The sequence below is a fragment of the Bombyx mori genome, chromosome 2, assembly GCF_030269925.1.
Source record: "Bombyx mori chromosome 2, ASM3026992v2".
Classification (NCBI taxonomy): domain Eukaryota; kingdom Metazoa; phylum Arthropoda; class Insecta; order Lepidoptera; family Bombycidae; genus Bombyx; species Bombyx mori.
Genome location: NC_085108.1, coordinates 1,231,116 through 1,256,457, shown reverse-complemented (window position 1 = coordinate 1,256,457; position 25,342 = coordinate 1,231,116). Strand labels below are relative to the sequence as shown.

Here is a 25,342-nt window from a genome sequence, read left to right as displayed (position 1 = left end):
AAGACATTTACCATACAAATATCTTGCCTTGGCGGGATTCGAACCCGCGACCCCCTTGTGTAGTGACCATGTCACTTACCACTACACCAGACGGCTGTTAAAGGTATAAGACAAAAGTAAGATCGTCCGAATGTTGTTTTTTTCCTACCTAAGCTGATAGCCTTGAGAGGCTATTTCAGCGTAACCTTAGCTAGTGGGTGAGCTCACGGGGCTCAAGCCGGAGTGATGCTAACACTGACCCTAGCAAGAGCAGTGCTTCGCAGAATCTACCGCCGGATCGGAAAGGCCAATGTATTTTCCTATAGCACTGTATTTTTTTTTTTTTTTTTTATTGCCTTTGTAGGCAGACGGGCATACGGCCCACCTGATGGTGAGTGGTTACCGTCGCCCATGGACTTCAGCAATGCCAGGGGCAGAGCCAAGCCGCTGCCTACCGCTTAATACTCTCCACAAGCCTCGTTTGAAGAAGGACATGTCATAGCGCTCGGGAAACACCGTGGAGGGGAGCTCATTCCATAGCCGGATGGTACGTGGCAAAAAAGACCTCTGGAAACGCACTGTGGATGATCGCAGTGGCTCCAGGTAGTATTTGGAGGTATAAGACAAAAGTAAGATCTTCTACTGAGCGGGTGATATTGCTCATTAGACCCACCATCCGAATGTCGTTGTTCGGATCTTGTATAGATGTAAGCTTACCTTGAAAATGTCGTAAGTGAGTTCACGGCATCTGTCAAATATCTTGTGTTGTATGATGGCTACCCGCCACTATATTCATTAAGCTAGAGGTCCTGCAGTAGTCAAAATTCGACGATAATTAATTGAAATTGTAAGTTTGTACACTATTATGATTGTATTTTATACTTCTATAATCACAAATTTCGCCAAGACTACACTATAAAAAATATTAACAAAGACAAACAATATTTAATCTCAATTTGACAACAGACGTCAAGAACAAAAGTTTGACAATAAATAGTATGCATGCGTGTGTGCGTCAAATACATGGTATGAAGTGTGTGTAATGTTTTCTTTATTGATTTAATGTATGTTTTAAGCATTATTTTAAAAAAATATTAGCATTGTGCACTTCTTCTCTATATTCTCTATAAGTGTGAAAAATTTCATACTCCTCCGTCCGCGCAATTTTCATAAAAAGGGATACAAAGTTTTTGCTTCACGTATTAATATCATTAAATAAATAGTCTATCTAGTATTACAGCCAATGTATTTTCCTATTGCACCCAGACATAGAGCAAACATACTTGTGCATCACACGAATGTTTTCCCGATGTGGGAATCAAACCCACGGCCCTCGGCGCAACAGTCGATGCCGCTAACCACTGCACCACCGAGTCAGTCAATATTAACTTTAATTAATACGAGCCGTACACGCTCGTTTCGCTGGGCATTTAAAATTAACATTATTATACATTATTATTAGGGAGTCCAACACTCATATAAATATTTACCTATTTTTTACATGGATACCAAGTTTCAAGTCAATCGGATGCACGGTTCAGTAGTTATAACGGAACATCCGTAAAAACCACTGCAGATTTATATATTAGTATAGATTATATTAAACGACTAGCTTTTGCCCGCGACTTCGTCCGCGTGGAATAGTTACTTTGACATAACGCTAAATTTTACCCCCCACTTCATTTACGTAGAAAGTGAAAATATTTTTGAATTATAGAATGTTAAGGAGCTGTGTAAACCCCTATTTTGAAACATTATTTATTGGTGCTCTACTTGTATTGGCTTTACCGTGATGTTATAATATAGCCTATACATAGCCTTCTTCAATAAATGTGTTATCTAACACTGAAATAATTTTTCAAATCGGACCAGTAGTTCCTGAGATTAGCGCGTTTAAAAAAAACAAACTCTTCAGCTTTATAATAATATTATTCATCATCATCATCATCATCTTAGGCCTTACAGCCCAGGGTGGGCCTTAGCCTGGTCCAGTATGTCTCTCCAGACTGCTCTGTTCAGGGCTTTCTCCTTCCAGTTCTTGACGCCGATATTTTTGAGGTCGCGCTCCACGCCATCCAACCATCGAAGTTTGGGTCTGCCACGACTTCTGCGGCCCTCTGGTTTGCCATAGAGCAATTGTCTTGGCATTCTGGTACTCTCCATTCGAACCACATGTCCTGCCCATCGTAGGCGTCCAATCTTTATAGTTGTTATGATGTTAGGATCTTTGTAAACATCATACAACTCGTGGTTATAGCGCGTCCTCCATATCTGGTTTTCCCGCACAGCACCGAATATCCGTCTTAGAATCTTACGCTCGAACACAAGTAGACGGTTCTCATCTTTTTTGCTGAGTACCCATGTCTCTGAGCCATAAATAAGAATGGGTCTCAGTAGGGTCTTGTATAAAAGAATTTTGATATTTCGTGACAGAATTTTGGAACAGAAATATTTAAGCAGGCCGAAGTAGCATTTATTCGCCGACAGTATTCTCTTAACTATTTCTGCTGTTATATTATTATTATTCGTTATCAGAGAACCAAGATATACAAATTCATTCACAGATCCAAAAGTATGCTGGCCAATATTTTTATGCGCTGTGTCCTCACGTAAGTCCCTCGACACCCTCAGGAATTTAGTTTTGTCTGCGTTTACTTGGAGACCGGCTTCGAGAGACGAGGCCTCGAGAGCAAGGTACGCACTTTCTACTGCGAGAGCTGATCTGCCAATGACGTCAATATCATCCGCATATCCCAGTACTTGAGCGGATTTGTAATATATATTGCCCGTCGTCTCTATTGCTGAGTCACGGATACACTTATCGAGTGCAACATTGAAAAGAAGGCAGGAGAGGGCATCACCCTGCCTTAGTCCATCATGGGTTCTAAAAGGATCCGATAGGTCTGTTTGGATCTTAACAATGCTTTGCGATGCAACCAGTGTCATCCTTGTTAAAGATATAAGCTTCGGTGGTACGCCAATCTCATGCATAGCCTGGTATAGGAAATTACGGCTTATGTTGTCGTAGGCAGCTTTAAAATCAATAAAAAGGTGATACGTGTCAGCATTAAATTCAAGAGTTTTTTCAAGTATTTAATAATATTATTAGTATAGATATATTGAGGACGCCATATAACAACGAGTGGTAAGATATTTACAAAGAACCTAATATCATAAAAACTATAAAAATTGGACGCCAATGATGGACACCTACCATATGGGAAACCAGAGGGCCACAGAAGTCGTTGCAGATCCCAATTCCGACGGTTGGATGGCTTAGAAAAGTTAACCTCAAAGTTATCGGTGCCAAGAACTGGAAGGAGAAAGCCCTGAGCAGACTCACGTCATTACGGATCCTCCTGATCCATTAACGGTGCTTTTAGGCACCACAAGCACCGGTCACCGTCCTCGTCGAACCCGTCGCTTGCGACGAAGGGCTCAACGAGCGAACTCACCCATAGACACAACCCACTGAGTTTCTCGCCGGATCTTCTCAGTGGGTCGCGTTTCCGATCCGGTGGTAGATTCTGCGAAGCCCTGCTCTTGCTAGGGTCAGTGTTAGCAACTCTCCGGTTGAGACCCGCGAGCTCACCTACTAACGTTAGGGTGAAGCTGAAATAGCCTCTCAAGGCTATCAGCATAGGTAGGAAAAAAAAAAACCTGAGCAGAGCAGTCTGGAGATACATACTAGACCAAGCTAAGGCCCACCCTGGGCTGTAAGGCCTAAGATGATTAATATTATAGTGAAAAATAAGCTAGACGAGCAAGCCGAAATCAAAAACTAAATAGGTATCTCTGCCTACATTACAGATTGCAAAGCTAAACACGCTGGCCGAATGCTAAAATCACAAATTCCAACACGAAACATCATAAGAACAACTTGAAATGAACACAAAACGTATCTTTAAGTATATGGCGATAAGGTAGGTGTTCGTATTCCATTACTAGACTACTTAGACGGGTTGTTGCGGTGTCCGCGTCGTGAAATGTTAGCTAGTTGAAAGCCAGTTTTGTTATTAAGTCGGAGTGACGTCATTTTACCTGTCCTCCGTTTCCTAGAAGGTCTAAGCTAACTCAATACACCGAATATGAAAATTATTTTGATGTGGCATTTCGTGATTTTATAAAAAAAAAATCCTACCTAAGCTGATAGCCTTGTGAGGCTATGTCAGCGTAACCGGTCGAGTAAGTGAGCTCACGGGGCTCAAACCAGGAGTGTTGCTAACACTGGCCGTAGCAAGAGCAGTGCTTTGCAGAATCTACCACTGGATCGGAAACGCGACCCACTGAGAAGATCCGGCGAGAAACTCAGTGGGCTATTTATCATTAAGAGTATGTAAAAGCTACAGTTATACAGTGTATGGATTATGAACTCCTACCTTAGGGTGCGCATGTGCGACTGGACGATCCGCTGATATTAGAAGAGGATCATGGGTACAAAGCATGGAATTTAGGGCCCAACTCACTAAATGACTACCCTGCACTCTCGCCCAGTCGACGGAGCCCTCAAGCCGAAGCCTTCGAAGCGAAGTCTTCAAAAGCTCTGGACATAGGCCGTGTGGCCCATGCAGCTGTTGTCCCCAGATACCACGCTGGGTCAGAACCAGCCTGCCAGATCGGGACGCGTAACATCGCCAACCAGTCGCACTTTTCACGATGATGGCATTTCTTCTTGACCTTCGCCGGAGGCAGGGAGGTTCGATCCCCTACCCAAAAAAAAATTGGCTCAACCTGCGAGAACACGTTAACACTAGTTTTACCAAGACTAGTGCTTCCCATTCCCTTGCAGAAACCATTTTAATATAATCTCTCTCTCTCTTGCAGTTAGAACAGCGCCGCTAGCACCAAATATAGGCAAGCGTAGCTCCATACAAGTTTAAGTTAGCTTTTACGCTATCAAGAACTTTAAAAAAACTCGCCCTAAGCACACTGGACCGCATTATATTCGCATCGTTATGCCACATCGCCACAAATCGTTTGTCCGTGTTTACGACCACGCGTTGTTGGATCATTCGTATTTTTGGGACCAATGTGTGGTATTTGAACGGCATTGCGATATACGTAGTCATGGCAATATTGCGACAACTAAGTTTTATCTAAAATTTATTTAACGTAGCCTTTACTGTGTATGTGTGTGTAGGCTATCTTGTCCATTTATAAATTTACTAGCCGTACTCGCCCGCTTCGCTGGGCATTTAAAATTAACATAATCATTGTCATTATTATTAGGGAGTCCAACACTCATATAAATATTAGCCTATCCATTAAGTACATGTATTTTCTACATGGATACCAAGTTTCAAGTCAATCGGATGCGTGGTTCAATAGTTATAACGGAACATCCGTAAAAACCACTGTAGATTTATATGTTAGGATAGATATGTTTGTTTAGATAAAATGGATTATGGTTTTTATTGATTTATTTAATTTATTTAAGCTACCACGGTCCTTATCCAAAGAAAATCATAAATATTGTGAAGTTTTGAAAGAAATTAGCATTTTAATTTTAATTAGGTACTTTTTTTTTATTGCTTTGATGGGTGGACGAGCTTACAACCTGGTGTTAAGTGGTTACTGGAGTCCATAGACATCCACAACGTAAATGCGCCACCCATCTTTAGATATAAGTTCTAAGGTCTCAAGTATAAACTTACTTTGCTTAATTCGCCACCTGTTGATGAGTAGGAAAACTAAAAATGCAGCACCACCTATGGTTTGTTTTGCTTTACTAAATGAACTGTTGAAATTTTATTTACTGAGCTTTAAGTGATAGCCACCAATAGATGGCAGCATAAAATTCGCAATGGAGTGCGCATGTCAAAAATACATGTCATTCACATTTCATTTTATTTTGTGATATCGCGAAAACGAGGTGATTTTGTTCGTAATTCGCGTACGCGGTGGTTTCAGGCATGAGCTCCAGCTTTTTGCGAGCCATCGTGTTAATTCATCTATACAATTAAGCGGACATTAAAATGTGCTGATAAACGGTGATTGAACTGACTGCAAATATTTTTTCACCATACCTCCTCGACTTTTCGCTTCTTAAGTTCCGCGCGAACATTTTTTGTGTTTTGGTTACATGAACATTATGTGATTTGTTTTCCGTGTTAACACTGAGTAGCAACTTCTATTTTTGACAACGTTCGTGCTAAATATAAAACTTTCCTTAGGCTGTTTTGATGAATTACATCGGGCGTGAGGTGGAATTGCGTAAGTAAAACATTATATTTTGTTTATTTCTGCTCTTCCTGGCTATATTTCTGTTCCTTGTTTTCCCTCTTCCTTTTGTTTCCCACAACAAAGTGATTACGGCAATTCAGAATTCAAAATTACAATACAAAGCGCAAGCCCGCCATAAATACAAATATTCAACTTTGCCATCAAATTTAACCTGTCAGTAATTATCTCCTTTACCTTTCTTACTTTACAAACTTATATAAGTACAAGTTTAAAAAATTTTTTATTACAAATGTTGATTTTCCAATGAGTAAATTACAATTTTAAAAAATATTACATAGGATGTCAGGTGAAGTTACAGTTGTATTGGAGTCAATGCGATATGGCCCTTTAAAATGAAGAATATTGTTGTCCAGGCTCACCAGTATGTATTAAGCTTGACATCCCTGTAATGGAATACTATAAATTAAGCAAAAATGATTAAGAGCATTATATTGTGAGTGATCCATGTAGATTTTAGTTTTGGTGACTGGCCTGTCTCTTGGAACCAAATAGAGTACAAAAACAAATAAATGGAAATATTATTACACTTAAATGTTAAATATTATATTATTATATAAATGGTCAAGCCTGCTGCCCGTAGACATACCGTGGAGAACAAAAGCGATGAGATGAAAGTATTGATAGCATATTCTTACTCTTCAAATTCTGACGCCCATCTGTATTGGCTCACAACACATACGACCAACAAAATATTAATTACGAATATTTTCCATTTAATTTTTTTAAACGTTTTCGTATGCTCACAGTTGGGCATTATCATCATAGAAATTACAGTGTTATTATTGGCTTTGATGAAAATAGAGTTTTGGGTAATTTTTTATTGTACATGCCATTTTATATGTGCATATTTGTCAACCTTTAACAGTAACACTACTAAGTAAACTATATAGCTAACCGTCGTGATATTAACAAAACATATGGACCGTTTATTTTGAAAGTGGTGTAAGTCCATTTTCTTTTGTTTCGAGAAAATTAAAGGTTACTTATATTTGTTGATTTAAAAATACAGGCAAATCATATGAGGTCTGGTTATGCCACCTACCTCTGTCAATTGAACTTACACCACTTTCAGAATCGATCATTATGCAATTTCATTTACCGACCGATTTTAAGTTGTACAAAACATGGGATTTTCTTGAGAAATTAGACACGGACTAGTTATATATAAAAAAAACATTACATTAAATTAAGCATGAATTGCATAATAGCTCATTTTTCTCAAAAATGTACTTACAACACTTTCAAAATAAACGGTCCATATGTCTCAATTTCCTGACAAACATAAATGTGTATGGTGGATATTAATTCTCAATATTAAAATTATAACAACCAAAATTCTAATATACAAGGGACTTCGGTATAGTTTATTAAACACAACGTATAAAAGCTTACACGAAAATACTTAAGGCTACTGACAGAAAGATGTATCCTTCATGAATAGCGGTACTCTTAGGAGTACTAGTCTAACTGTCTAGACAATTCTCCCAATTTTTACCATGAATGAGGAGAGCTGAAGAATAGGCTCAGTGATATGCGTGACAATGTACCTATATAGTTTGTAAATTTCCAAAGATTTTATATAAGCATTCTATTATTAAAGTAAAAACAAATTCAGTGCACTCGTTCATTAAGTTATTGTCATCTTTATGGTTCCTACTTACAACCCGGTATCACTCCTGATTCTACCCAATTTAAATTTAGAATTAAATGAACATACTTTTTTTTTTTTTTTTTGATTGAAGAATTACTGGTGGCCCGGAGGCCTTTCCAGTTTCACCAGGACAGGTGGGCGAGCAAAGGCTCAGCCAGGAGGGGTGGGATTTGCTAACAGCTACCCGAGCGCCTCCGAAGGAAACCTAACAGCTCAAGAGCAGCTGCTTCGCGAATGAATCTACTACCGGATCGGAATCGCGACCCGCTGAGAAGATCCGGCGAGAAACTCAGCGAGCTGATTCATGGGTTAGGTTGCACGGCGAACTCTTTGTCGAGTTCGACGAGTACGGTTACCGGGGTTCCTCAGCCTGCTCCTAGTGTTAGAGCTGAAGGTATCTAATGCAAGAGTTATTGGATCTGATGGATCCGTAAGGACGTGTAATGAACATACTCAAAATGATCGCCATAGTTCAGGTTCAAGAATATTATGAAAAAAATTAAATTTTTGACCAATCTCTAAGATTAATACTGAATTTAAAAACATCAGAGATTCATGAGAACTGAATTAGTAATCTTTGTGTAATGCTGAAACAGACATATAACAAAACAAACAAACATACATACAAATAAAACTGTTATATCTAGTCAGGCCCATTCAACATCATACTATTATGTTTAAAAAATAATAATCTAATATTAAAAAAAATACATGCCTGCTGCGTTAGTTGAAGAAGCCGTCGTGGCCTAACGGATAAGACGTCCGGTGTATTCGTGTTGAAGCGATGCACCGGTGTTCGAATCCCGCAGGCGGGTACCAATTTTTCTAATGAAATACATACTTAACAAATGGTTGACGATTCACTTCCACGGTGAAGGAATAACATCGTGCAATAAAAATCAAACCCGCAAAATTATAATTTGCGTAATTACTGATGGTAGGACCTCTTGTGAGTCCGCGCGGGTAGGTACCACCACCCTGCCTATTTACGCCGTGAAGCAGTAATGCGTTTCGGTTCGAAGGGTGGGGTAGCCGTTGTAACTATACTGAGACCTTAGAAGGTGGGTGGCGCATTTACGTTGTAGATGTCTATGGGCTCCAGTAACCACTTAACACCAGGTGGGCTGTGAGCTCGTCCACTCATCTAAGCAATAAAAAAAAATATAATAAAATTATTGATAATTATAAATTTGTGTTTAAGCCGTAAAAGCATTCAACAACATGTTCTGTTCAATTTTATTGTGTACAAATTATTAATATTAATAATTACTGGTGGTTGTACGTCTGGTGAGTCCGCGCGGGTAGGTACCACCATCCTGCCTATTTCTGCCGTGAAGCATTCGGCGTTTCGGTTTGAAGGGCGGGGCAGCCGTTGTAACTATACTGAGACCTAAGGGCGTGGATATCACGAGATAATCACGTGACGTATTATTCTGCTCCTGTTGCTAATACGACGAATGAAAAAAAAAACATAATCAGAGAAAATATTGGCTGAACCCATACCTTCTATAATGAACCATGACGGAGGTCATTTTAAGAGGAAATATGAAGCGCGATCCATGCTAAGACAGAAACTGTATTGGAAACTATGGTTACTGCCATGTGCCGGTGCGGTGCACCGTACACTTCACCGTGCCGCGCCATCTCAACGGTAGCCGGTGCCGCACCGTATACATGTGTCCACGCCGTTAGAACTCATATCTCTAGGAGGTTGCCGGCATTTACGTTGTAGATGCCAATGGGCTTCGGTAACCACTTAATACCAGGTGGGCCGTGAGCTCGTCCACCCATCTATACAATAAAATAAATTAAAAATCAAGTTTAATGGTTTCCTAGGCGGTTCATTGTATACACGAATATTTAATGGTCAATTTCTAGTGAAATAAATAAGTATGTAATGTGGGTAGATCGGAATGAAGTATCTATATATTAATACGTGAAGCAAAATCTTTGTATCCCTTTTTACGAAAATTGCGCGGACGGAGGAGTGTGAAATTTTCCACACTTATAGAGAATATAGAGAAGAAGTGCACAATGCTGATATTTTTTAAAAATAATGCATAAAGGATACATTGAATCAATAAAAAAACCATTACACACACTACATATCATGTATTTGACGCACACACGCATGCATACTATTTATTGTCAAACTTTTGTTCTTGACGTCTGTTGTCAAATTGAGAATAGATTAAATATTGTTTGTCTTTGTTAATATTTTTTATAGTGTAGTCTTGGCGAAATTTGTGATTATAGAAGTATAAAATACAATCATAATAGTGTACAAACTTACAATTCCAATTAATTATAGTCGAATTTCGACTACTGCGGGACCTCTAGATAATTTTAATACACTGTATTGACATGGACACATGAGTGCTATCTATCATTTAATCAACTTACGTCATTGTGTAATGCACTCTTTCATGTGCTTCGTGTAAATAAATATACTGCCCGGGATATAAAAAGCTTTTTAAACGACCTATTTAAAAAAAAAATCGGTTATTAGTATCTATAGTGTACTAATTTATTATTATTTATTACTAATGCGAAATTCCCATGCATGAGCCCGCTTAGTTTCTCGCCGGTTCTTCTCAGCGGGTCGCGATTCCGATCCGGTAGTAGATTCATTCGCGAAGCAGCTGCTCTTGAGTCGTTAGGTCTCCTTCGGAGGCGCTCGGGCAGCTGTTAGCAATTCCCACCCCTCCTGGCCGGGCCTTTGCTCGCCCGCCTGTCCTGGTGAAACTGGAAAGGCCACCAGTAATCCTTCAATCATAAAAAAAACAAATCTAGTCATTAATAAACGCCATAGAACCAGTCGGACGTGATGTTTCTCTAGCTGGAATAGCCTCTTCGGCGTCTGGGGGACGGCGGGATGGATGCTCTGCGTTAACCCTGTCCCGCCCTCTCAATGGCCCGATAGTATGTCTGAAGGTATGCAGTTGCCTCACCGTTGCAGTCAATAGTTTCCGCTCAACATCGCTTTGGCTGTCCGTCGCCTAGCAATAAAAACGTTCGGCGTATTCGCCTCGAGCTGCAATACGACCGCACCTGGATTCAAATCTTTTTTTATGATTGAGGGATTACGGGATTCCTGGTGGCCCGGAGGCCTTTCTATTTTCACCAGGACAGGTAGGCGAGCAAAGGCCCAGCCAGGAGGGGTGGGATTTGCTAACAGCTACCCGAGCGCCTCCAAAGGAAACCTAACAAACTCGAGAGTAACTGCTTCGCGAATGAATCTACTACCGGATCGGAGTCGCGACCCGCTGCGAATATCCGGGGAGAAAATCAGCGGGCAACTCGAATCCTCTGAAAGGTACTAAAATTTTTCAGTTTAGAATCTAACAAATTCCCACGAAGGTCTTCCAAAATCTAGGAATACCGGTAAAACACCGTAGTTAATTAATTATTGGTGTTTGTATTTCTGGTGAGATATTATTATACTATTGCATAGCACGACGGCTCTCAACCTTTTCAGCGATGCACAAACACGGAAATTTGTAGGATATATCTACCCACATTTACGTAATTACAGCTGGTAGTCTGGTCAATCGTTACAGCTGCTTTCAGACTACGCTATACTATAGCGCCATATAGTATAGCAGCCTATACTTAGCCAATAATATATAGTACAGTAGTGTGAACGTGTCCATGACAATGTATGGTGCGCGATATTGTTGTGCTATGCGGCGTTGACGGGGCTGAGGACCCGTAGAGCTAGGAACTGTCCAACGGCCAGGGCCATTGTGCTATTAAACGAATTTCTGTCCGAAATCCGGGATGCTGACGTATTTGCCGATAGTTGGGGACTACTTTTTTCCAAAATAATGTTATTTTCAGCATAATAATAGTGCTTAATAATTTTAATAATGTTTTTTGTGTTAACGAGTCAGGCGTTTTGGTGCAAACTGTAAGCGTGACTTTTGAATTGAATGGAATAAATAAATATATTCTTCTCAGTCGCATGCACTCTTGGCAGAGTGGTCGTGGTCGTCACTTCATACTATATGCATTATATTATAGGGTAGTCTGAAATCGGCTTAATACATCTTTAGGTTTCGACCTCACGTTAAAAAAGCTTGTATTGAAGCCGAGAGAGGTGTTTCGCTTATAAAAAAATTCTTTTAATTACCTAAAATAACCAAAGAAAAAGCGCTCCTAAAGTCCTTCTTTTAAAAGAGTTAAATACGAACCGGCTTGGAAAAAAATGTTTCAAAGTTCCGGAGACTTTAACAAAGAATTTCTGAAACCTTAAAAGGAACTTTGGTGTTTCGTTAACAATACGAGATCACGTATAAAGTAGCTTTGAGAACAACTTTTAAAAAGTCGAGATTTTTTTCGTATATATATATATTTTTTTCAATTCAAATATTCCTTTAGGTATTTCGAAAGAAATGACTCGTGACTTGGAGGATTCTTGAGCGCGTGTCTTTGGTAACGCTTTCCGTGACTGTAGCGTCTAAAGCTTGTTTTAGCATCGTAATGTCGTAAGCTCTTGAGCGACTTGGCGATAAAGTATCAAGCTCTAATAAGGCTGCGTCGTCCTTAAAAATCGGAACGGTTTTTTTGTTTGTTTTTCCTACCTAAGCTGATAGCCTTGAGAGGCTATTTCAGCGGAACCTTAACTAGTAGGTGAGCTCACTGGGCTCAAACCTGACGACGTTGCTAACACAAACCCTAGCAAGAGCCGTGCTTCGCGGAATCTACCACCGGATCGGAAACGCGACCCACTGAGAAGATCCGGCGAGAAACTCAGTGGGCTGTGTCTGAGGGTATCGGAACGCGAGATTGCTTTGCGGCAGGCTTGGGATACCTGACCGCTCGTAGGCTGCTTTTGCCTGCCATTGTTGAAGTCCATGGGCGACGGTAACCAGTCACCATCAGGTGTCCACGTATGCTCGTCAGCCAACACTGGGTAAAACAATAAAAAAATCGTAACATCTCTAACGCAATAGATGAGGGCGTTTCTACACAAGCCCCTGAACAGACCCATCATATAGACGAACACTATTCCTGTGTTAATGAAACTGGATATCGACGCTTGAAAGGCAAACGTGACTAAGCGACAATGCGTGAACTTTACAGTAGACTAATTTAAAGTTGAAATACCTGAAAACAAAATTTATTTTAACGAATCTAGCTGTAGTAGAATCTAGCTAGTAGCTGTAGGATTGAAATGATTTTAATAGACCTAGGAATATATATTTTTTACGCATAGAATATGGTCATTGCCTATCATTTATGTACAAAGCAGTTATTGTCGCTTAGTCATGTTTGCCTTTCAAGCGTCGATATGTATACAGCAACGGAACATAAAAATATATATATTCGTATGTCATTAAGACGGGAATGTAGCGAGAATCATCCGCCAGATGTACCTATTGTAAAATTGGGCATAAAACATGAACTTGGCGCGTCCGGGTAACAACAGATCACTGCGCCATGCGTTTAGATATGATTAAATGAAACTTAAAAATAGCTAGATTCGTTTTTTTTTTTGTACAGAAACTAGCTAGCTATAACTAGATGCGGTTGTCGGAGATTTTAAGACATCAGAACCTGAATACGTGCCACATAAAGGGAGAAATGGTTTGGCTTCAAACTGTAATGCATGATTGATGTTGAGTTGCTCGCTTGGGGCATTTCAATATTGCAATAATTGTTACGTTATAATACTCCTTGTAAAAATGAATATTTAAAAAAAATGTAATATTTAAAAAAAAAAGACATGCCCGCCGAGTTTCTTGCCAGTTCTTCTCAGGACGGAGGCTAGTTTTTGTGAATTGGCGGTAGTTCTTTTTGATGTTCAACAAGTATGTACTTTCATTTATTTTGAATAATTTTTTTTTTGATTTGATGAAGATATGTTGATAGATGTTATTTCATCCTTGTTTTGGCCCATAATTGCCCTGAGACCCCAACCTAGTAAGTTTCTCGCCGAATCTTTTCAGTAAGTTGCGATTTCGATCCGGTGGTAGATTCAGCGAAGCCCTGCTCTCACTATGGCCAGCATTCTCAAACTGATTGAACCCCGTGAGTCCATCTACTAGCTGTAGCGTAGCTGGTGTAGGCTTTGCTTAAGCTTATGTTACCAGCGAATATAGTAAGCCTTTATTGCTGATACTAAACAATGATATTTACACATAGTGGCAAATTGTTTTAACTTAAATCTAATCTAATACATCGGGTTTCCCGGTTCAGTAATCAGCGTGTCCTGTGACACATAGGCCTCTTCCAGCTGCTTCCATTCTTCTCTATTGCTAGCTTTTCTGGACCAGATTGTCCCTCCAATCATCTTTATATCATCTGTCCATCTTCTAGCTTGCCTATCTCTTTTTCTTTTGCCATCACGTGGCTGCCATTCTGTTATAATTTTAGTCCATTTCATTCTGCTTTCCCTTGTCATATGTCCTGTCCATCGCCATTTTAACTGTCTTATCTTCTTTAGTACATCACAGCGAATAGGTGGGGGGTAAAAAGCGGCAGCACCACGACTGCCAATCTACTAGCTGTAGCGTAACTGGTGTACCCCCTTAGGCTACCAGCGAATAGGTGGGGGAAACGGTACGCAAAGGTACGCAAAATAGGACCATTTCCTCTTAGGGTTGTCAAAATATGTCAAAATTGTGACTTTATACACACTGGTGGTAGAACCTCTTGTGAGTCCGCACGGGTATGTACCACCACCCCGCCTATTTCTGCCGTGAAGCAGTAATGCGTTTCGGTTTGAAGGGTGGGGCAGCCGTTGTAACTATACTGAGATCTTAGAACTTATATCTCAAGATGGGTGGCGCATTTACGTTGTAGATGTCTATGGGCTCCAGTAACCACTTAACACCAGGTGGGCTGTGAGCTCGTCCACCCATCTAAGCAATAAAAAAAACGTTATACTAACGACTGTCATGTTTCGCCGCGTTTCGCTCGTGTAACGCTCTAGTGACGCGCCGATGTCGATAACTAATTATAATATATCGATGCTTCTCGCACAGGTGTAAACACGGCGGCTATTTTTATCGACCGGACGTAAAACAGATGTAACGGCTACCTACGTGCTTTCGTGAATTATGGTTTTGTATAAAAATAAATTTAATTTAATTCGGAAAATAAAGCGCAGTGGCGTCTAGTATAGAAGTGGAAATGTTAAAGACTTATAAACTACTAGCTGACCCGGCAGACTTCGTAGTGCCTCAATCGACAAATAAAAGACCTAAACTTTTGTATAAAATAAACTTAAAACAAACAAGAGGAATCCTGGGGACATATCAAAAGAAAAACAAAATTTTTATTTTCATTTAATTCCGAGCATTTTCATATTTATCTACCTCTTAAACCTTCTCTGGACTTCCACAAATAATTGAAGACCAAAATTAGCCAATTCGGTCCAGCCGTTCTCGAGTTTTAGCGAGACTAACGAACAGCAATTCATTTTTCATTTGGTACGGTCGAGGTAGGTACCACCACCCCGCGCCTATGTCTGCCGTGAAGCAGACGTGCTTCGGTTTGAAGGGTGCAGGGAGCCGTTGTAGTATACCGAGATCAGAATTAAAGTATGGAGGAATTTACCTCGTTGATGTCTCCTGTATCCTCCTCCTCCTTGCGTCGGTTTCCTCATTACTGAGGGTCGTGGTCATGGCCTTGAAACAGTTTGTTTTTTATAGTGCACCGCCATCTGTTCCTATCTGCAGCTGAGTGCAGAGCATCGTGCACTGTGGTATCCAGGGTTGCACGAATCTGGTCCGTCCAACGGGTCGGGTTCCTGCCTCTTGGTCGCTTGCCCTCGACCTTTCCAGTGACCACCAATTTCTCCAAGTTGTCACTGTCTTTCCTTGCGATGTGGCCAAAGTATTCAAGTATCCTTCGCAAGTATCCACTCAACATAAATTCAAAAAGAATACAGTTTTAGATATTCTTCTTTTCGTATTCTTTTGAGACATATACGATCGTTTCAATTCGGTACTGCTTTTTTCTATATGCAGTCAAATGGATTTAGTCACGTCTGCATTGACTGCTTGAAGAAATATTTCAATCCGACTAGCATTAGTCGGCCGTCTGGTGTAGTGGTAAGTGACATGGTCACTACACAAGGGGGTCGCGGGTTCGAATCCCGCCAAGGGAAGATATTTGTATGATAAATATAAATGTCTTTTCCAGGATTATGGGTGTATATTAAATATGTGTATGTGTATAATAAAAATCTTATATTTATATCCGTTATCTGGTACCTGTAACACAAGTTCTTTACGAACTTATCACGGGACCAGTTAATGTGGCGTGACTGTTAATAAATATTTATTTATTTATTATTTATTATTATTATTTATTATTAGTTCTGAAATATGTGCATTTCTAAGTTATGCTCTATCTCTTTTCCGCGAAATGGTCACTTTTCGAAATTGCCCTCCCAATCTAGCATCTAATTTCCTTATCTCTCAGATTTTGAATTTGTTTTTTTTTATTGCCCTTGTAAGCAGACGAGCAAACGGGCCACCTGATGGTGAGTGGTTACCGTCGCCCATGGACTTCAGCAATGCCAGGGGCAGAGCCAAGACGCTGCCTACCGCTTAATACTCTCCACAAGCCTCTTTTAAAGAAGGACATGTCATAGCGCTCGGGAAACACCGTGGAGGGGAGCTCGTAAAATGTTTTATTTAGATGCTTATTTAGATTGGCTGAATTCGTGCTTACGTCTATCGGTGCAATAAAAATATCTTCTTCTTCCTATTCGTACACTCTTGACAGAGTGGTCGTGGTCAGGCATCAGTCGGATTCTGCGACACCGATGCTCTCGCGATGCGACGCCATGTGGCACGATGTTTCGCAGAGTGAGAGCAAACATTTATGTTGGAGTGAGTAACAGATTTTATGAGGTCGGCCCATCGTGTTGGAGATAGTCCGCGAGATCTTTTGCCCTCGATAAAAATATCAGGTGATAGTAATTTATCGATGGAAACCATACGCTCTTTATAATATATTGTGAAGTCAATCACTACTCGACATCCGACATTGACCGCAGCGACGTTCCAACTTTCCTCTGTGATGTAACGATGTTATTATATTTTGACTAATGCGACGCGAACTTCACGCGTATACCTTTTTTTTCATGTTATGAATTATCGCTGCACGCCACAATTTTTTTGGTGTACAGTCAAACCTGGGTAAGTGAGAACTGAATAAGTGAGAAAACTCTATAAGTGAGATAGGTGGGTGGCGCATTTACGTTATAGATGTCTATGGGCTCCAGTAACCACTTAACACCAGGTGGGCTGTGAGCTCGTCCACCCATCTAAGCAATAAAAAAATAATAAAAAAAGAGTAAGAGCCAGAACCCGTCATTTAAGCTCCCAAAACCTCTATTAGCGAGAAACAGAAACCTTGGTAAGAGAGTCGTTTTTCCCTCATGGACCCCTCCGTAAGTGAGACTGCTACTTATCTATACCTCTATAAGCGACAGTCGAGCTTTATTTATTTATATTATTTAGGAGGAACAAATGACAAAACAAATTACAAATTTAACATCTGCTGTTTTATGACTCATTCTTAACTCTCGTGGAACTTCCTAATATTGTTTTTGTATTGTTTTCTCGTCAATATTGAACCTATTCTATTTCGTGGAACTAAATAACGTTGTTATTTTATCGCATTCTTTTCGAATGGACACGTGTGCCTGTGTACCGTCCTGTTTGTTGGACTCACTCAGTTTATCGTTAATCAATTCCGAAGGAAAGTTCTGTTCTGCATCAGGTCAAAACGGAAAATTAAAGTACCGTCATTAAGTGATAAATTTAAAACACGGAATGCGTTTGAATCCGGAAAATCGCGAAATGAAATTCAGAGCGTGCATTAGCGAGAAACTCGGGTTAGTGAGAAACCTCTTAAGCGAGGATGAGATTGTGCTCCAGGTTTGACTGTATTGTCTTTTTGCTTGACGCTAATGTGATACCGAAAATTTGTACTACCAACTTCTGTTCTGCTCCGCAAAGAGCCAATTTTTTTTTACATAACCTGGTAACCTGAAGGGGAGATGAAGACACGGAGGCTCGGATGGCTCGGACTTGTAGTACGTATGGAGAAGGATCGGGCTGTGAAACGGGTGTACACGGGTGTACCGGAGGGACGCCGCCCCGTAGGGAGGCCCAAGTACCACTGGTGTGACGCTGTGGAAGGAAATTTACGGGAGCTCCAAGTGTCGGACTGGCAAGGTGTTGCGCAGCGCCGGGATGAATGGCAAAGCTTATTGTCGGAGGCCAAGACCCACTTCGGGGTCATAGCGCCAGCTCAGTAGTGTAGTGGTAACCTAAGGTCTATGAATTGAAGTCATGAGTGGATGAAGGGGATATGATACGATTTGTTAATTTTGAGAAAACGGGCATCAAACTTTTGTTACTTGTACTCCTTCGTACATAACGCCTTCATCACATGCAATATCTAAAAAAAAGGTTTTATGGTCTAATATGGTTTGTAGGCACATAACACTTTCATACCACTAACCCATGCATCGGCCCGCTGAGTTTCTCGCCGGATCTTCTCAGCGGGTCGCGATTCCGATCCGGTAGTAGATTCATTCGCGAAGCAATCGCTCTTGAGTTGTTAGGTCCCCTTCGGAGGCGCTCGGGCAGCTGTTAGCAAACCCCACCTCTCCTGGCTGAGCCTTTGCTCGCCCACCTGTCCTGTTGAAACTGGAAAGGTTACCAGTAATGTTTCAATCATAAAAAAAACAAAATGTGTGCAATTCACACGTGGTAGAAGTGAAACCGTAATGAAAGATCATTGGAACGTTTAGTGGTTCAAGGAAGAGTAGACGGTCAACGCTTTCGCGGCCGATCACCCACAAGGTGGACAGACTTGGTTAAGTTTTCTACGAAGTGTTCCCTTACTGAGTGTACACGTACCGCCACAAATAGAGAGAGATGGAGAAGCCTCTCAAAAGCCGCAACCAAATATTAAGACTTACGTAACCACGACCACTCCGCCAGGAGTGAACGACTGAGAAGAAGAAGAAGTGAAACCTTCCAAAATTAAAATACAATTATCCTAAACGTCTTAAGAATATGTAAAATTTTGTCATTAGTAAATAATTGTAAGGTAGCGCCCTCTGTGAATTGATATTTTAATTTCACGTATAATCCTAAATTGAAATTCACTACAAGAGCTTTCATACACACGTTAGTATTAAAAATCTCACAGATGGAGCTGTATTAAATAGTATGTATATTTCTGTCTCATTCTTTGCTGGCTTCATCCTACACATTTTTGTATTTGTGTCTCTTACCTGTCGTTTTTTCCGTTGCATCCGGTTTGAAATCACAACGATTCTAAAGAAGTTTTCACTTCAAAAAACCTAATCCACGCATGTCTTCAATTATCCTTTATATCTTCCTATGTTTAGTTCAGTAGTGAGAGAATTCAGTCTTTGGTATTCATTTTTCATCAGAATTTATTTATTCAAATAACTTAAATAGTTCGGCCGAAAACATGCCGTCTGTTAAGGAGATAATTGTAAATGAATTCTTATCAGTTTTCGCAAATTCACAAAAATGACCTTTGCTTTTTTTATCGTTTCGCTGTAGACAGTACAAGACCTTTGTGGGTGACATTGAAAATTCATTTCGCTCGTGTGTAAATATCAGTTTCTAGTCGATCTAACCCAAATAAGACCTAACCCTTTCTTTCCTAAACTTTCTTCCCGCATTTTTAAATTTCTGACGTGAAGCAGTAATGCGTTTCGGTTTGAAGGATGGGGCAGCCGTTGTAACTATATTGAGACCTTAGAACTTATTCTCAAGGTGGGTGGCACATTTCCTTTTGTATATGTCTGTGCGCTGCAGTAACCACTCAACGCCACGTGGGCTGTGAGCTCGTCCACCCAATGAAGCAACAAAAAAAAAAAATTTTAACGTCATATATGAAGTACCTCCAAGTCCGTTCACGGATTTGATATTATCGTTTCCACATACACCACGGTATGATGATTATCTTCTTGAAACGTGGGGCTAAACCTTAGCTAGAATCAAATTAACGAATCTCATGGACGCCCTGATTGATTTGCTGCGAAAGTCTTGCTGTGAGTCACCCACAAGCAAGACAAGCAGATCTTGCTTGTGGGTGACTCACATGTATTTATTTTATAATATTTTATTATAATTACACTACACAACAACTCATACATACTTTTTTTTTTAATGTTTTGATATAGGCGCTCAATCATGACGGTAAGTTCAGCGTCAGAGCCCCAGTTTAGAAATAGGACTTTAATCCTTATGTGCATACAGAAATATACCAACAATGTGCTCATACAATACTGTTGCGTGACGTAGAGTTGGTTCACTGTTAACATCGGCGACTAAAAATCTGATGAGAATGGTGAATATTGTGAGCCAGGTCACCATAAGACCATAAATTGTAAGGGAAAAGCGCATTAGGCTACTTTTTACTCTAAGCACTAGCCCCCGACATCTGCTCACGACATAACCTAGTCAAATCTATCCTAAGAAGGAGGGAGTCTGAAAATCCGTAATACAGGTCTTTTTTATGGAGGGTGGGGCATGTCGGAGTCGAACCGACTAAAACCTCCTGTCGCTCAACAACCAACGTCCAACCCTCGCATGAGACAGAACTCATGAAAAGGCAAGGGGAGGAGAGTGAAGCGTTTAGTGCGGAGCACATCTCTCCCATCACCCTCCCCCTCGGGACGCCGGGCCAGCGATCGTCAGCGCCACGACCACCAGCCCTCTCGGTCGGCAGGCTGTCTGAAGCCCGCCTAGATGGCGCCGGTTTGAATTGGTTATCCTACGAAATACCCCGCTGGGTCAGAACCAGCGTGGGTCGAGGATAGCCGGCCTTCCATCACCCGGATGCTCTTGCGTAAAACGCGTGCAGAGCAGCTTGCACGTCGTCTTCTTAGGCCCCCTTCGCCGGGCCCCAGACCGACATATGAGGGGGACCCGAAACACTTAGAGGGCCAGGGCTAGGGCGAGATCCGCCTCCCTGGCCCCCGCTCGACGGCGGCGGGCTTGTGCGTCTCTCACGCGCCCCGCCGCCTCCTTCTGCGAGATGGTGCACTCGCAGAAGTCGAGCATCGCCTTCCACGACTCGTCGTCGCCGAGCATCGATGCCACAACACTCGGCAACGACAAGTCGTTTCCTATTTTTGCGACGAGGACACGGCGCCACCCCTCCCATGCGGGGCAGGCGACGAGCGTGTGCTCCGCCGTGTCCAAGTCGCAACCACAATGGTAACACTCTGCCGTCGGCTCGGCTCCGATCCGGTGCAGGAACTCACCGAAGCAACCATGCCCAGTGAGCACCTGCGTGAGCCGGAAAGTGAGGCGTCCTCTGTCACGATTCACCCAATCCACAAGAATCGGGCGAATCGCCTCGACGGTCCTACGACCAGCCGAAGGATCGGCCAGCCGCCTGGACCATGACTCCAGCACGGACCGCCGAGATTGGGCCCTCCGCGCTCTGACCACACTGGGGCTGGGACGCGCCACGCCCCGGGCACGAAGGTTAGCCCGCCACTGATAGTCAGCGGCGAGCGCCTCCGCCTCCAGGACCCAAGGCGGCGTCCCAGCCAGTACACACGCCGCCTCAAAAGAGATGGTGCGATAACCACGGATGACCCTGACCGCGATGGTGCGTTGCGGCCGTTGCAGCAACTTCGCTACCCCCACGGCCAGGGACTGGCCCCACGGGTCTTTGAACCTAATACAGACTTCAGCTCTTTCAAAGGCTAACAAATGAAAAATTTTAATGTTAATTTTTATTTGTACTATACCTTTAAGAGATAAAATATACTAGAGGTCCCGCAGTAGTCGAAGTTAGACTATAATTAATTGGAATTGAAAGTTTGTACACTATTTTGATTGTATTTTATACTTCTATACTCACGAATTTCGCCAAGACTACACTATAAGAAATATTAACAAAGACAAACCATATTCTATTCTCAATTTGACAACAGACGTCAAGAACAAAAGTTTGACATTAAATAGTATGCATGCGTGTGTGCGTCAAATACACTTATGCATTATTTTAAAAAAATATTAGCATTGTGCCCTTCTTCCCTATATTCTCTATAAGTGTGGAAAATTTCATACTCCTCCGTCCGCGCAATTTTCGTAAAAAGGGATATAAAGTTTTGGCTTCACGTATTAATATATATAGATAGATAAGGGTGAAAAGACTGTCAGTCCCCTAACTCTGTTAAAACAAGAAAAGATACCTATCAAGGTATATGTCAACTATGTCGGGTGTTTCCCGCAATGTCAACTTACTTATTGGAAGTTCATGTTTTGTTTTTCCGTATTCGAGATTTTTTTGTTTGTACACGCTGATGATTGACGGTTCAAAATCGCGTCTGAAAACCGCCGTGACGTCACGACTCGCATTCCCTCCGCTCTATAAATAAGCGTAGGTCCATTCACGTACAGCACAGAGTTCGGTGCCAAAACCGATTAAACCGGAGCTTCGTCGATTAGGTATTGGGAATTTTTATTAGGGGGTTGCATTTTCTGGCCGGCTTTATGTCATCAAAGCTGCAGAGGTCTTATTGTTAACGTATATAGGAAATATGTCTCGAGTCTTTGGTTTTTAAATAGCCACTGGTTCAGCTCGGTACGTGCTCAATATGCCAATATGCTTACTGGTGGTAAGATCTCTTGTGAGTTCGTACGGTAAGGTACCACCGCCCTGCCTATTTCTGTCGTGAAGCAGTAATAATGCGTTTCGGTTTGAAGGGCGGGACAGCCGTTGTAACTATACTGAGATCTTAGAACTTATATCCCAAGGTGGGTGGCGCATTTACGTTGTAGATGTGTATCGGCTCCAGTAACCACTTAACACCAGGTGGGCTGTGAGCTCGTCCACCCATCTAAGCAATAATAAAAAAAATGATTTCGGCTAACTAATATCCTTCAGATCGAAATGAGTGTTGGATCGCAGCAGGAATTGGTAAAACCGTGGCAGTGATTCCAATAGTAATTGGAGAGAGAGGTAATTAGTTATTTTGGTTAGGAAAATAATAAGATATTCACAAAACTTGTTTCTGTCCGTCCTTTAAATACCCTAGCGTGATGCAACGTCCGATACACATCAAACTTATAAAGGGCGAGGGTCAATTTTTATTTTTAACCCCCTAAAGGGCACGGTTGGTCAATACATTGGGTGACCTGAAAATGGATTGTGGAAAACCATACCAAAATTTGATGTGGCATTCCGCCTAGTGTTGTCCCATCCAAGTGTTTTGACAGGTTGTTTGGTATGCTACCTCCAATTTGGAGATGGCCGTGACATTCCTTAAATACGCTACGTTCCTATGCGACGGCGACATGACAACAACTATTAAGCTCCTCGTCTGCGAGCTTAATTATTAAGTATTCCAAGACACAACAACAAAAGCTTAAAGTGATTTTCGGTGCTACCACATTAAGCATTTGAATGCTGAATAAATCATAATCCTTTACTACTGGTGGTAGGACCTCTTGTGAGTCCGCGCGGGTAGGTACCACCACCATTTGTCTCTTTCTGCCGTCAAGCAGTAATGCGTTTCGGTTTGAAGGGTGGGGCAGCCGTTGTAACTATATTGAGATCTTAGAACTTATATCTCAAGATGGGTGGCGCATTTACGTTGTAGATGTCTATGGGCTCCAGTAACCACTTTACACCAGGTGGGCTGTGGGCTCGTCCAACCATCCAAACAATAAGTAAATAAATAAAGTTGCATACGTTTGGAAAAGCATATCATATTTCTTTTCTAAAAAAGTGTTTATGTACCGAGTTCAAAGGCATACTTGAAGAGTTGGTCTTCCGGATAAACTTGGTTTGGTAGTAAAACGGTCTGATCGGGTATAGGACCGAAATTGGCAAGTTCAGAGGTGATAAACAATAGTTAGGGCATACAGCATGATGTTGGGAATCTTTAGGGCCTTTTAATAACTTCTCTGGTCATGATCGTATTGGCCGTATACCGAAGACGTTTTCGTGGACGCGCGGAGTAGCTTTGGAAGTCTAGATTTTAGCATCGGACGCCTTATAGCCGAAGACAAATTTACCACATCCACGAAGAATTCCAAGGCCTTAGTTCGTATACTTATCATTAAAAAAAATCTAGATTGACCAGTAACGAAATATCGTTAAGATTAAACCGGTTCGTATTCCCGGCTAAATTTAGGCTAACGGTCATCTTACATGCTATATTTGCACCCCGAAAGCTAAAAATGATTTCGAACTTTCAAAGGGTTGCGGCATGTCCTCCGTGGTTTTGAGAAGTCACGCTTAAAGCCCTAAATCTGGATTTGTATCAGCCACAAACAAGCGTGTGTGTGTGCTTTATTTCTACCTATTCGCTGGTAGCCTAAGAGGCTATTTCAGCTACGCTCGGATGGGTAGGCTAGTTCACGGGCTCATCCTGAGACAATTTGCTAACACTAGCCCTAGCAAGAGCAGTACTTCGCAGAATCTACCACCGGATCGGAATCGCGACCCACTGAGAAGATCCGCCGAGAAACTCAGTGGGTCCAAATTTGACTTCAGCATAGGCAGTCCCGTCACCCGATAGTTCACTGGGTCTCTTACATACGCTTCAAATGTGCATCGTATAATCTCTTTTAGTATGACTCCGTGGTGCAGTAGTTCGCGGCTCTGATTGCTGGACCAAGATTCGTGGTTTCGATTCCCACATCGGGCAAAGAGTCGTATGATGAACAGGCTTGTTTGCTCTTTGTTTGCATGTGACCCAATTTGCGAATTGACCTTTTTTGTACGCTGAGGAATCCGCTTACCGATACCCAGTCGACCGGGGTAACAGACCGGGTTATGTTAGACTCCGGCGCCTCTAGAGAAGAAGAGGAAGACCGAGGTCCTCTTTCTCCAATTCCTCATAGGAGACTTCGCCATGTAAAAGGCGCCCTAGACATCCGCACCGCAGAACCGACTACACCCTATCGAGCTCCACCACACCAGCCAGACGAAACCTACGGTACCGGTACCCGTTCCGATGATAGGACGGGATTTCATCCCCCGGAAACTCCCAAAGGAGGTCGTCTCAGAAGACACACCGTGGGCGGCGCACAGGGACCACCTTGCACCGCCTCACCACCGAACCGACAGTCAAGTACTGGGCGTCTCTCGCACCCGGCACCCGACTGCCCAACTTGACCCCTTTTATAATCTCTTCTTCAAAGATGAATCTATCTATACTAATATTATAAAGAGGAAAGATTTGTTTGTTTGTTTGTTTCGAATAGGCTCCGAAACTACTGGACCGATTTGAAAAATTCTTTTTCCATTAGAAGCCGACGTTGTCCCTGATGAACATAGGCTACTTTTTTTATAATTTTTTTTATTTTATTTTTTTGGTTTCATATGTGTTTTAATGTTTCCGAAGCGAAGCGAGGGCGGGTCGCTAGTTTGTAATAAACGGGATATGCTTTCGAATAACAACTGTTAGATCATATCGACGCTTGAAAGGCA

At 41.7% G+C, this 25,342-nt stretch overlaps 1 protein-coding gene and 1 long non-coding RNA gene across 3 annotated transcripts in view; one reads left to right on the top strand and one right to left on the bottom strand.

Annotated features, from left to right (window-relative positions):
• Positions 1-5,769: 5,769 nt before the first annotated feature.
• LOC101745325 (R3H domain-containing protein 2) overlaps positions 5,770-25,342 on the top strand; it is a 71,882-nt gene continuing 52,309 nt past the window's right edge. For both annotated transcript variants that reach the window (XM_012689408.4, XM_012689407.4), the window contains exon 1: positions 5,770-6,192. The gene's annotated coding sequence lies outside the window, so the exon portion shown is untranslated. The remainder of the gene's footprint in view (positions 6,193-25,342) is intronic.
• On the bottom strand, positions 16,150-19,620 carry LOC134200200 (uncharacterized). Its single transcript, XR_009975012.1, has 3 exons — positions 19,143-19,620; positions 18,362-18,549; positions 16,150-18,027 (listed from the first exon to the last, which is right to left on the bottom strand). It is a non-coding gene; the product is annotated as an uncharacterized LOC134200200 (long non-coding RNA).